This window comes from Hyla sarda, chromosome 2 (assembly GCF_029499605.1).
Source record: "Hyla sarda isolate aHylSar1 chromosome 2, aHylSar1.hap1, whole genome shotgun sequence".
Taxonomy (NCBI): Eukaryota; Metazoa; Chordata; class Amphibia; order Anura; family Hylidae; genus Hyla; species Hyla sarda.
In genome coordinates this window covers 78,462,401-78,476,462 of record NC_079190.1, presented here as the reverse complement: position 1 = coordinate 78,476,462, position 14,062 = coordinate 78,462,401, and positions in this window count along the sequence as shown.

Sequence of the window (14,062 nt, the reverse complement as noted above, 5' to 3'; positions counted from 1 at the left end):
TTACCACTTGGTCTTTTGTCTGGCAGTTTTTGAGCCAAAGCCAGAAATGTATTCAAAAGGAATAGGACATATAAAGGAAGGACTTACACTTCTCCTCCCTCATGGATCCACTTCTGACTTTACTTCAAAAACTGCAGTGGCAATATTCCAAAAACTGCCAGACAAAAAACCAAGTGGAAACTTAGCCTTACTGTATCTTTCAGATTTTCTACAGAAAAAAGAAAACAGGTGCAATCCACAAAAAAAAAATAAATAAATAAATTATTGGGCAGGTCTTTTATATATATATATATATATATAGTCGGTGCTCATGAGCCTACCTACCTACTAACACCTTATACCAGACTAGACATTCTATAACCTCTAGGCAGTCTGAGTTATGCCATGTACTTCCGCGTAAGAGTACACCTGAAATTAGAGGGCATACCTTGAAGTAAAAATGATAGAAATGGAAGATATCTGAATGAGGGAGGGTTGGGTGGGACATGAAGAACCCACGGCGTCAGGAAACAGGTACTGCCGCGGGTTCTTATAGCGAATCCCCCCCCCCCTCCCACAAATTCAGGCTAAATGCTTTAGCCTTCTTACTTGTGGTAGGTGCTCATGAGTGTAGCGTACCTACCTACTAACACTTTATACCAGACTAGACATTCTATAACCTCTAGGCATGATTTATGCCATGTACTGCCGCGTAAGAGTACACCTGAAATTAGAGGGCAAAACTTCAGTACCAGTGCAAAAACACTTTATTATCATATTACATAATAATCACATTACCACCTATTGAAAGGCATGACACCTTTCTGACTTGGGGTTAGGGATATGTCTTGTGAAAGTATTAGATATCCAGCGCCCCAACTTCTTGATGACGTGGTCTGGTACCCCATGCAGAGATGCTGACGCCGCGGCGCCTATGTGTAACGGGACCGGATATAAATGATGGATCGCCACCCAATTAACCAAGCTACGAATATGTCTAACAAATTGTGCCGTAGTGAGGGCGGCCCCTCTAAATAGCAATAGCGGTTTTATTCACACAATCACACGACGCTGATGTAGCTTCCCCGATTCCCCGATGCGTGGGAAGTGATCAAATATAACGGACGGATCATTACCTAAGGATTTACTGAGGATACGTACATGTCTGACAAATTGTCGTAGTAGTGAGTGCCGCCCCTTTAAGCAACCGCGGCTGATCCTCGTTGGATCCATAACGTGCGGAAAACAAAGCTTGCAACACTCGAACTGGGCACCACTTGTGGGACGTGAGGAAAATGCCGTATGATAACATCCTGACCGGGCACTGACATGCTGCTATACAGTTCCAAAGCGTAGTTATCTGCGTCCCAACAAACCTGATGTAACTTTAACCAAGCACCTGCATGAAAACTGCCCAGGCCTTAGGGAACCATAAAACCTAAGCATGGAGCGGCCTTTAACATTAAGCTGTCCTGATACCTCAATGGGGAATTATCTAACGCGTCTGCTACCGTCTGACCGAGCCAGTTGACAAAGGCCACTGCAAGAGGGCTTACAAGCCTCCCTCTTTGAAAGCTCTCCAGAGCAGCGTTGGTGGCATGAGATGCAAACAAGATGCCTTGTCAGGGCAAAACAACGTGATAAAAGCTGGTTGTCTGACAGATACTTTGATAGCATTATGAGTTCGATGCAGTGAAGAGTGGCAAAACCCAATGAAAACAAGTAGAATGAAATGGTATGTGGGACATCCTCTAGATATCTTTTGTAAAAAAAAATGTAAGTATTCCCGGCTGTGGTGTACACTCTCTGCGTGTTGGAGGCTCTTTGTGACCTGTAGCCGTGACAAGTCTCAACAAAAACAACCATATGCCCAACCTCGACTGCAAAATAACATGTATGCACAAATCACTGACTTGACGCCAACCTAAAACCGTGTCAGGTTGAAACTGAAACCGACCTGTGGACGTGCAATTAAACCACTTATGCAGCAAACATGACCATGAGACTCAACCAATACGTAACTAGTACCATCGTCAAGCTGAAGCCGGGACAGACAAAACCTCAACAGAAACCAAACTATATCCCTGTATGCACAACCCAAATGCTAAATAAACATATGAAAACAAGTAATGACATTGTCGCCAACCCAAAGCCGTGTCAGGTTGTAAATGAACCGACCTGTAGACGTGACAGGTCTGGCTGACAACAAAAGACTTTACCAAATATATGACTAATAGTATTACCGTCAGCCTGAAGCCGAGACAGGTCGTAACCCTGATTGACCTATAGACGTGAGAATTCTCAACTTGAACAATAAGGCTATCTTCCTGTAGCACAACCCGACTGCTAAATAAACACAACGTATATAATGACATTGTTGCCAACCTGAAGCCGTGTCAGGTGGTTTCCAGACCGACCTGTAGACGTGACAGGTCTAGCCGAAATTAACGCCTCAACCAATATGTATGACTAGTAGTGTTGACGTCAACCTGAAGCTGAGACAGGTCGTAATCATGACTGACTTGTAGACGTGACATGTCACCACAGAAACCAAGCTTTGCACTCATAAGCCAGACTCAAATGCTAATAAACATGCCGATCCACAGAATTATCTGTGCACAGATTAACTTGATGCCAACAAAACCTGCGCTGCGTCAAAACATAAGTGTACAGTCTGAGTACAAACATATGCACAATAAAAAGGCATGAAACATATGTACCAAATGAACATGAACGTATACCGACTACAAGCCCTGTAAAGGTATGCCTAGCCTGAATCCTTGATACGTTTACGAAAAATGACAACATGAACGTGGACCTGGCATAACCATCAAGACCATATGCACATCACGAACACCACGACCGCATGCCCAAACAAAAAAACACCATGACCGTATACACAGAGCAAACTATAAGGGTGGATGTACAAAACGATCTATGAGCGCATGCACCGAACAAACTATAAACGTATGGCTAAAAGGCATTGTGTGAGCGAGCGTATGTACTAAGCATGTTTATATGAGCATATCCACAGAACAACTAATCCATACATATGCCCTGTACAAACTACATGATAGTATGATGCACTGATGTGTTACACTACACAACAAAGTTAAACATTCAGTGTCTGACCCACTGTACAATATAAAGCACTGAGCTGAAGCTAGACACGGAGTCTATAACCTACCTCACTCCAATGCTCCACGCGCGCGTATGCCCGGGATCAACTGACTATATGTCCCGAACACTTATGCAGAACTATCTATGTGTCTATATCTATGTCTACATAAACTAACAAAGCAAACGTATGGACGTGAGTGCAGAATAAAAGGTATATGCGTACGGCTAAAACTAACTATATGAGCCTGCACTAAACAGCAATATAAGCGTGTGGGCACGTGGACGGAACAAACTACCTTGGCACACACACAAAACGACTGTCTGAGCGTGAGGTCAGAGCAGACTATAAAGCGTAAGCACAGGGAAACTACGACTGTGTACAGACTTCACCAACTGAGCGTATGGCAAGAAAGACTGAATTTACATATACACAGAACAAACTATATGACTGAGTGACCTGAATCCCTATAGTAGTATGGCCTGGATAAACCATGAATGAGTGTGACCGAACTACTTAAATGCACGTGAGGCCTGAACAAACTATGAACGAATGCACAACATAAACTATGCGCGAATGGCCACAACAAATAAAGACTGCATTCCTAGAACCAACAAGTGCAGAACAGACTGTGTGAGTGTGAGCATGAGACTATATGAGTATAAGCACCGAGCAACTATCAAATGAGTGGATGCATAAACAAACTATAAGAATGTATGTCCAGAACAACTATAAGCTGATTCACATCAACATTATAATAACTAAGTGAGCGTATATCCAAGCACTGCATGCATAAAACCAATGAGCAAATCCCTAGAGTAGACTAAGTGAGTGTATGAACAAGACTAAAAGCATGAGTACCTGACAACTGTATGAGCGTATACACAGAACCAACAATATGCACGAATGCATGGACTAACCACGCGAGTGTACACCGAGAACAACCAATGTGCGGAGCAAACTATATGCACAGAACTAAGTGAGCGTATGTCGAACAAACTATGTGCGCAAATTCACCAAATGATTCTATGACTGTATACACGGAATGAACTATATACATGTGTGCAAAAACGAACTATGTGAACGTGCAGAGAACAACTATATGTATGGTACCAACTGGATGAACATGCACAGGACAAACTTGAAAGCATGTATGCCCTGTAACACGCTGAGCGTATAGACCAAAAGAACTATATCTGTGTATACCTACACAAACTAGATGAGCGAAAGCCCGGAACAAAGTATATGCTTGTGAACTCAAAATAAACTGCAAGCGCAAACGTACCGAACAAACTATGTGCCTATGAATAGAAACTATGGTGCATAACAGACTATGAAACGACTGTAGCAAACAAACTTGATGACCCTATATTCAGGACAACTATATGCGCGTACGCTCAACAAGTGCATGTGCGTATGCCCAGAACAAACTAAATGCGCATCTGCACCTCACAAATATTTTTTGATAAACGTATGCACAGGATGCATACCTGGAATAAATTATATGACCACGCACTCGCGCATAGAACACCACTCTTTATGCTGTACGAGCATGTGTACGGTGTGGATGCTACAAGCTTGTGTACAGCATAAAGGCCACGAGCGTACGTACAGCATAAATGCTCTGAGTGCAGTACAAACTACAAGTGAATGTACAGTATAAAAGCTATGAGCGTGAGTACAGTATAGATACTACCAGCGTATTTACCGTTTAAATGCTACGAGCGTGTGCACACAATAAATGCTACGAGCGTATGTACAGTACGAGCATGTGTACAGAATAATTGCTACGAGCGTATGTAGTGCGAGCGTGTGTACAGAATAAATGCAACGAGAGTCTGTACAGTACGAGCGTGTGTACAGCATAAATACTATGAGCGTATGTATAGTATAAATACAAGCATATGTATAGTATAAATGCTACGAGCGTATGAACAGTATAACTGCTGCGAGCACATGAACCGTACAAATGCTACGAGTGTGAGTACAGTACTACCAGCGTCCATGCAGCACCAATGCTACATGCGCCTGCACTGCAACAACGCTACAAATGCACGTACGGCAATAAACACATGACACACCCTTCCTATCAACAGGAGGGCCGTGTCGTAAACTATATGACTGTATACATAAAATAAATTATAGGAGCGTGTGCATACAAGAACTATATGAGCGTGTATGTAGAGTAAATTATAGAAATGGGCGCGCATAACAACTATGACCGTACATATAGAGCAAATTATAGGAATGAGCACAGAATAACTGTATAATCATATGCACTGAATAAATGACCGTGTGCCTGGAAATACATGACCAAAGAGTATGTAACAGTATGTATTTCCACACTTATGCAATAATGACATAACGTAATCATCACCAAATACCGCATATTTACGTGCACCTGAAGATTTTATGCGACGCATAAGCTAAATATATGGACATGCCAGCTCCTGACACACTTTAGACTCGTAACAGCACCGACCCGACCTATGGACATTTTGGATCCGTACTGCCACAGGGGTTCGTGGGGGAGCGAGGTCTCATACTGACATCCCCAGATGGCAGCAGCGTGCCCCAGTCACAGGTCCCGCTGCTGGAGGTGACTTGCTGCGTGCTGCCGCGCATAAACGCGGGAGAAGAAAAATTCCCCACGTGGGGCGCAAATGCCCTTGTTACTGAGACCGAAGCCGTGCCTGGCCCCCCGGACTCCGACTTACCTCCAGAGAGTGGGCTGCTCAGAAACGCCGCCACCCCGGCCAGCCCCAGCCACTTACCCAAATGCCGCCGCTGAAAACTGCTTCCGGTCAGCTGACTCGGCGTGTCAGCTGAACTCCCGTCACGTGAAGAACCCGCGGCATCAGGGTTCTTATAGCGAATCCCCTCCCACAAATTCAGGCTAAATGCTTTAGCCTTCTAACATATATATATATATAATATATATATAATTGAAATATTATGTGACATGCACAATGGATCATGTGATATATGTTCTCTGGTGCCCCTGTCATCTTTTGTATGTAGGGGAAACAACTTTGGATGCAAAAACGAGGATTAATCAACATAGATACACAATACGCAAAGGACGCACAGACTTACCAGTACCTAAACATTTCCTTGAAGCAGGACACTCCGAGAAGGAACTAAGGTTTATGCTGATAGACCACATCCCCAGACCCAAGAGGGGAGGTAATAGAATTGCCATTCTTAAAAAAAGAGAGCTTTGGTGGATATATGAACTTAAATCGTTAAAGCCAAATGGGCTGAATGTGGATTTCAAAATCACCCATGATATATGCAATGCATGAATCCTGTTACATCGATTCTGTGTTATGCTGAAATTCTTCTTTGTGTAAACATGATTTTAATATTTCTTTATTCGTTTGTCGTAGGCTGGAGGACACGGGCAACACCGGTAACGAAAATAGCGACAGACATGTAATCAAGAATTTTTTCTCTGGAAGGGGATAGACGGCTGCAAGTACATGCTAATCTATATTTGTGCCACATTATAATAAGAAACATGTTCACTTCTCCTGGATCCTGTTTTGTGCCACTTGTTGCCTAGGGCAACTGCCAATGCTGGTGGGACCAGAGGCAGACAGGGAAAGGTTAACGGGGCGGACAGCGAGACTCGCAGCAACCCCGTTTTGACCTATGGGCTAGAAGAACAGGTGGAGACTGCTGTGATCTGTTTCCCTACATAAAGATGGCTGCGGTGGAACCAATAGCTTCAAGGAGCCTGCGCAGGCAGAAGCTTACACGCAACCTAGCAACAACCAGCGGATGTTTTAGCAGTGACGTCATCTCCGCCTCCAGAGTGAACGCTGACAGGATCGGCGTCCCGTTGCCATAACACATGGCCTTTGTTTACATGCTGTCTCCTGGATCGTTCCGGTGAGTGCCCGTGCCCCCGCCCAGACAATCAAGAATGCGCACTTGCACATGGACACATGCACATGTTTTATAATGTACAGTGTTTTTTATATAGTTTTTAACTATTGGACACTTTAGCGTCCCGATATGGGAGGCCTTATTGATACACTTATTGCACTTTGATCATTGTTTACTATGTTTGATGTACTGTGTTGAATGCATTTTGTAATATGACGTCACTAATTGACTGGCCCTGCGCGGCCATATATACTCACCAGTTTGCACATTGTATTGCTTGATAATGGCTAGGTGAGCTAGCCGAAACGTCGCCATCTTCACGTTTGTGTGAATAAAGACCACTTTTTTTGCAACATATGGGAGTGCGGTTGCCGTTCGTTTTCTATATATATATATATGTTTGGTTTTTTTTAGACAATTTTTAATAAACCAAATAAACAGGAGGAAAAAGAAAATCAAAACCATCAGAGGGTAACAAAAGTAGGACAGAACAGAAGTCCCTCCCTTCAATAGGCAAGCAGTCCCTGCAGATAATTACACAAAGAAATCGTCCAATGACGCTCCCAACGATGGTAGAGTCTCCAAGTAAGTGAAAATACATAGTGAAATCACTAGCAGGTCCCGACATACATGGCTAACAATACTTCGCTCCCGTCTTCCCTTACATGAAGTAGCTGAGCACTACCCCCTATTTAGGGGATCACACTCAACCCCGCAGCACCTCCCTTGACTCCCAGGGGATCCAACAAATGGCAGAAACACCATGAAAAGGTGGATAGAACGAACTAAGATTCAGGCAAGCGTTAAGCCCCCAGAGAACCTCTCAGAGATTCCACACTGTACAAAGTGGTATCTCGAAAAGGGCAAACAAATTCCGCGATCCCCTGAGAGTCAAAGTGAGTCACAATAAAAGACTTAAATTTTTGGAAAAAACATTGCGTGCCCGAGTCAGTATGTCGCTCGACATCCAATCTATCGACTTGGAGATAAGCATTGGCAGATTTTGAGTAACAGTTTCCAACCATTTGGCAAAAAGAAACAGCAGCACCACTTAAAGGACAATATGGACAACCAAGGAATTTTCACCCCCCCCAGGCGGGCGCAGCTGAAGAAATATGAAGGACTAGGGCGTAAATGGAATCCGTGCATGCCAATGATCCCAGATGTATGTCTGTACCATTTGCCAATATTCGGCCGTGTGAGAGCACTCCCAAACCCCATGCTACAGATTGGTAAGTGGGGTACTGCATTTGAGACAGCTGGTGATCCTATCTGGGAAGGATGGTGAGGGCAGGATATTAAATCTGTATAAAGCTGCTTGCTGCTTGTGCTACCTTGAAATAGGTCTCCCTCCACCTCTCATTAATAACGTTTTTGCACACTGCCTCCCCTCCCGTCAGAATAATGTCAGTAATGTCATTGTCCCGGTCCATCTCTCCCATGAGCGAAAAATCCTCTTAGGATCGATCTTTAAGAAGTGGTTACGAAAGGCTAAGTAAAGCTCAGAGATCGACGCCCTTTGAGGATCTTTACCAACAATGTCGTCTAAGGAGTTTGTCGGTGCTTCCCTTGTGAGAACCCTAAGTGTGGAGGAGCAAAAGGCGTAAACCTGATTGGCATAAAAAATGTGGGAATGGGGAAGCCTGAATGTGCGGAGCATTTCCCCGGCGTTAGCCATCTGCTATCTTCACTATGCATCAGCGTCCCCTCACCTGTAACCCCCCTTTAGCGACCCACAACTGTAGCCACGAGGAGGACCTACCCTGCAATAATTCTGGATGGTCAAGCAAGGGCATCCATTTGGCCAGGAGGAACTGGAGGCCAAAAACTTTCCAAACCTCCCTCCAAGAGACAATCGTATCACAAAGCGAGCACTTGATCTCAGCCGCCGAGCACTTGATCTCAACCCGCAAAGACCAAGGCGCGGCAAGTGCCGATTCCATCCCAAGGTTGGAGAAATAAGCTGAATCATTAAGCCAGTCTAGCACGTGGCGAAACAAGCAAGCCAAATTGTTACCCCTAACATATGGGAATTTGACCCCCCCTGCTCTGCATAACATGAGCTTTTACAAAACAATACGCGGTCGCTTACCCTGCCACAGAAAACGTTGGAAGGCTGTATTAAGGCAACTGGCAACATCATGTTTGAGCAGATGCCGAAGTGTCTGCAGGGGATACAACAGACAAGGGAAAATAATCATTTTTACAAGATGGCACCTACCTAGAAAGGATAATGGCAAGGACTCCCATCGCCGCAACTCAACTAATATGCATTTAAAGAGGGGGACAGGTGTCTTCCTAATGCGAATACCCAGATAGGTGATGAAGGAAGGAGCCACCGCCACCCCCAGGGCACCTGCTTCAGGGAGCCACCTAGGAGAGGTCGAACCTAGTGGCAATAGCTTACTCTTAGAAGCATTGATTTTGTAACCCGTAAAATTCCCAACATAGGACAAAAAATCGAAAATCTTAGAGATGGCCTCCCTAGGATTGCTAAGGTAAAGAAGGACATCATCCGCAAACATTTACAGCTTTATCTCCTGTGTATCCACCATAATACCTCGATAGACATCAGTAGAAACCAAAAAGCGAGCCAGAAGCTCGATCGCTAGATCAAGCAGCTAGGGTGACAAGAGGCAACCCTGGCGTGTGCCTTTTGTTAAAGTGAGGGGAGCTGACAGGATACCCGATGTATGCACCCTAGCAGTGAGAACATCATGTAGACCCACTACAAAAGAGCTAAATCTACCCTCAATCCCAAATTTGGTCAGCACCAGTCCCAGCCAGTCCCAACGGACATTGTTAAATGCTTTTTCGGCATCCAGGGTAAGCAGGGCGGGGTGGGAATCAGGCTGAGACTGGTTCCGAGTACTATCCATGGCCGCCAGGACCTTTCCAATGTTCGTGACCGCCGATTGAGTTTTAACAAAACCCACCTGATGATCTCCTATAAGAGAGGGCAGAAACACAGTTAACTCCTTAAGGACCCAGCCAATTTTCACTGTAGGACCCGGCCATTTTTTGCACATCTGACCACTGTAACTTTAAACATTAATAACTCTGGAATGCTTTTACCTTTCATTCTGATTCCAAGACTGTTTTTTCGTGACATATTCTACTTTATGTAAGTGGTATAATTTTGTCCACGAGGAGGACCTACCCTGCAATAATTCTGGATGGTCAAGCAAGGGCATCCATTTGGCCAGGAGGAACGGGAGGCCAAAAACTTTCCAAACCTCCCTCCAAGAGACTATCGTATCACAAAGCGAGCACTTGATCTCAGCCGCCGAGCACTTGATCTCAACCCGCAAAGACCAAGGCGCGGCAAGTGCCGCTTCCATCCCAAGGTTGGAGAAATAAGCTGAATCATTAAGCCAGTCTAGCACGTGGCGAAACAAGCAAGCCAAATTGTTACCCCTAACATATGGGAATTTGACCCCCCCTGCCCTGCATAACATGAGCTTTTACAAAACAATACGTGGTCGCTTACCTTGCCACAGAAAACGTTGGAAGGCTGTATTAAGGCATCTGGCAACATCATGTTTGAGCAGATGCCGAAGTGTCTGCAGGGGATACAACAGACAAGGGAAAATAATCATTTTTATGAGATGGCACCTACCTAGAAAGGATAATGGCAAGGACTCCCATCGCCGCAACTCAACTAATATGCATTTAAAGAGGGGGACAGGTGTCTTCCTAATGCGAATACCCAGATAGGTGATGAAGGAAGGAGCCACCGCCACCCCCAGGGCACCTGCTTCAGGGAGCCACCTAGGAGAGGTCGAACCTAGTGGCAATAGCTTACTCTTAGAAGCATTGATTTTGTAACCCATAAAATTCCCAACATAGGACAAAAAAATCGAAAATCTTAGAGATGGCCTCCCTAGGATTGCTAAGGTAAAGAAGGACATCATCCGCAAACATTTACAGCTTTATCTCCTGTGTATCCACCCTAATACCTCGATAGACATCAGTAGAAACCAAAAAGCGAGCCAGAGGCTCGATCGCTAGATCAAGCAGCTAGGGTGACAAGAGGCAACCCGGGCGTGTGCCTTTTGTTAAAGTGAGGGGAGCTGACAGGATACCCGATGTATGCACCCTAGCAGTGAGAACATCATGTAGACCCACTATAAAAGAGCTAAACCTACCCTCAATCCCAAATTTGGTCAGCACCAGTCCCAGCCAGTCCCAACGGACATTGTTAAATGCTTTTTCGGCATCCAGGGTAAGCAGGGCGGGGTGGGAATCAGGCTGAGACTGGTTCCGAGTACTATCCATGGCCGTCAGGACCTTTCCAATGTTCGTGACCGCCGATTGAGTTTTAACAAAACCCACCTGATGATCTCCTATAAGAGAGGGCAGAAACACAGTTAACTCCTTAAGGACCCAGCCAATTTTCACTGTAGGACCCGGCCATTTTTGCACATCTGACCACTGTCACTTTAAACATTAATAACTCTGGGATGCTTTTACCTTTCATTCTGATTCCAAGACTGTTTTTTCGTGACATTCTACTTTATGTAAGTGGTATAATTTTGTCGATACTTGCATCATTTCTTGGTGAAAAATTCCAAAATTTGATGATAAAATTGAATATTTTGCATTTTTTTTTACTTTGAAGCTCTCTGCTTATAAGGAAAATGAATATTCCAAATAAATTATATATTAATTCACATATAAAATATGTCTACTTTATGTTTCCATCATAAAGTTGACATGTTTTTACTTTTGGAAGACATCAGAGGGCTTCAAAGTATAGCAGCAATTTTCCAATTTTTCACACAATTTTCAAAATCTAAATTTTTCAGGGACCAGTTCTGTTTTGAAGTGGATTTGAGGGGCCTTCATATTAGAAATACCCCACAAATGATCCCATTATAAAAACTGCACCCCTCAAAGTATTCAAAATGACATTCAAAAGGTTTGTTAAGCCTTTAGGTGTTTCACAGGAATAGCAGCAAATTGAAGGAGAAAATTCAAAATCTTCATTTTTTACACTGGCATGTTCTTGTAGACCCAGTTATTGAATTTTTACAAGGGGTAAAAAGGAGAGAAATCTTCCTAAAATGTGTAACCCAATTTCTCTCGAGTAAGAAAATACCTCATATGTGTTTTTCAAGTGTTCGGCGGGCGCAGTAGAGAGCTCAGAAGGGAAGGAGCGACAGTGGGATTTTGGAGACTGAGTTTTTCTGAAATGGTTTTTGGGGGGCATGTCACATTTAGGATGCCCCTATGGTGCCAGAACAGAAAAAAACAAAAAAACACATGGCATACTATTTTGGAAACTACACCCCTCAAGGCACGTAACAAGGGGTCCAGTGAGCCTTAACACCCCACAGGTGTTTGACGACTTTTCATTAAAGTTGGATGTGTAAATTATTTTTGTTTTGTTTTTTTTCCACTAAAATGCTAGTTTTCCCTCAAATAATTTTTTTTTTACAAGGGATAATAGGACAAAATACCCCCCAAAATTTGTAACCCCATCTCTTCTGAGTATGGAAATACCCCATGTGTGGACGTCAAGTGCTCTGCTGGCGAACTACAATGTTCAGAAGAGAAGAGTTACATTTGGCTTTTGAAAAGCAAATTTTGCTGAAATGGTTTTTGGGGGGCATGTCACATTTAGGAAGCCCCTATGGTGCCAGAACAGCAAAAAAAAAAAAAAACACATGGCATACTATTTTGGAAACTACACCCCTCAAGGCACGTAACAAGGGGTACAGTGAGCCTTAACACCCCACATGTGTTTGATGACTTTTCGTTAAAGTTGGATGTGTAAATTATTTTTTTTTTTCACTAAAATGCTAGTTTTCCCTCAAATTTTAAATTTTTACAAGGGATAATAGGACAAAATGCCCCCCATAATTTGTAACACCATCTCTTCTGAGTATGGAAATACCCCATGTGTGGATATCAAGTACTCTGCTGGCGCACTACAATGCTCGGAAGAGAAGGAGCACCATTGAGCTTTTGGGAAAAAAAATGTTTGGAATGGAAGTCAGGGGCCATGTGCGTTTACAAAGTCCCCCGTGCTGCCAGAACACTGGACCCCCCCCCCCCACATGTGACCCTATTTTGGAAACTACCACCCTCACAGAATTTAATAAGGGGTGCAGTGAGTATTTACACCCCACTGGCGTAGACGTTTCAGAAAATGCTGAACTTTTCTTCGCTTCAGGGGAAGCGCAGGCCCATAACATAGTAATGACTTTACACATGGTACAATGGACCCCCCCTGTGGATAGGAGGAGGGGAAGGGCACAGCAGTGGTCAATGGGCAACTAAAGGGGGAAACTTAGCAGACAACCACAGACAGGAGAAGGAGAGAATGTACCATTGAAGGGGACTAATAACACTAGGGAGACAGAAGCTTGCATAGGCTGCACACTGAATAAGAGGGTCAAGAAGGTGGAAGGGAAACATATAGATCAACTCACCGAACCATGAGCATAACACAAAAATGAACATGAAAACCCAATAACAGATTAGCGCCCAAGGTGTAATAAAGGCGGCTGTAGTTTGGGTAATGGACTTCACTTTTTTTGGGCATATGTGGAAGTCAGAACCCCAACCCTGTGCCCCCTGCCTACCTAGGCCTCAAGCATATCGGCCAGTGACACCAACAGAACAGTGGGTACCCAGGTACCCCGCCAACTAACCCAGGCAGCAAGATGGGGGAAACCGAGATATCTGGGGCAGAGAAACAGAACGTCTACATAGTATAATTCCAGTCACATAGTCCCAAACTGCAGTAGGAGAAAGGGGACCAAAAATGGAGAGAACAGAGAGAACCCCAGCACTCACAACTAGAATAAAGGCCGCTGAGTAACCATGGCTAAAGGGCAGGGACCCTGCAGGGCATAGAGTCAGCCAACCCTGAAACCAAGTACAGCCGTGTCCCTACAAGGCAGTGCCCCAAACTACCCGGATGCCCCAAACCGTTCCGTGGGAAGAAATATCATGGTACAAGAAATAAGATACTCAGTCCGGAGAGGAAGATCTGCTTCTGCTCCTCCTGCGCCTCCCAACCGACTTTTGACGTTTCCTGGAGTCACCCGGAGATCCTGCACGGCT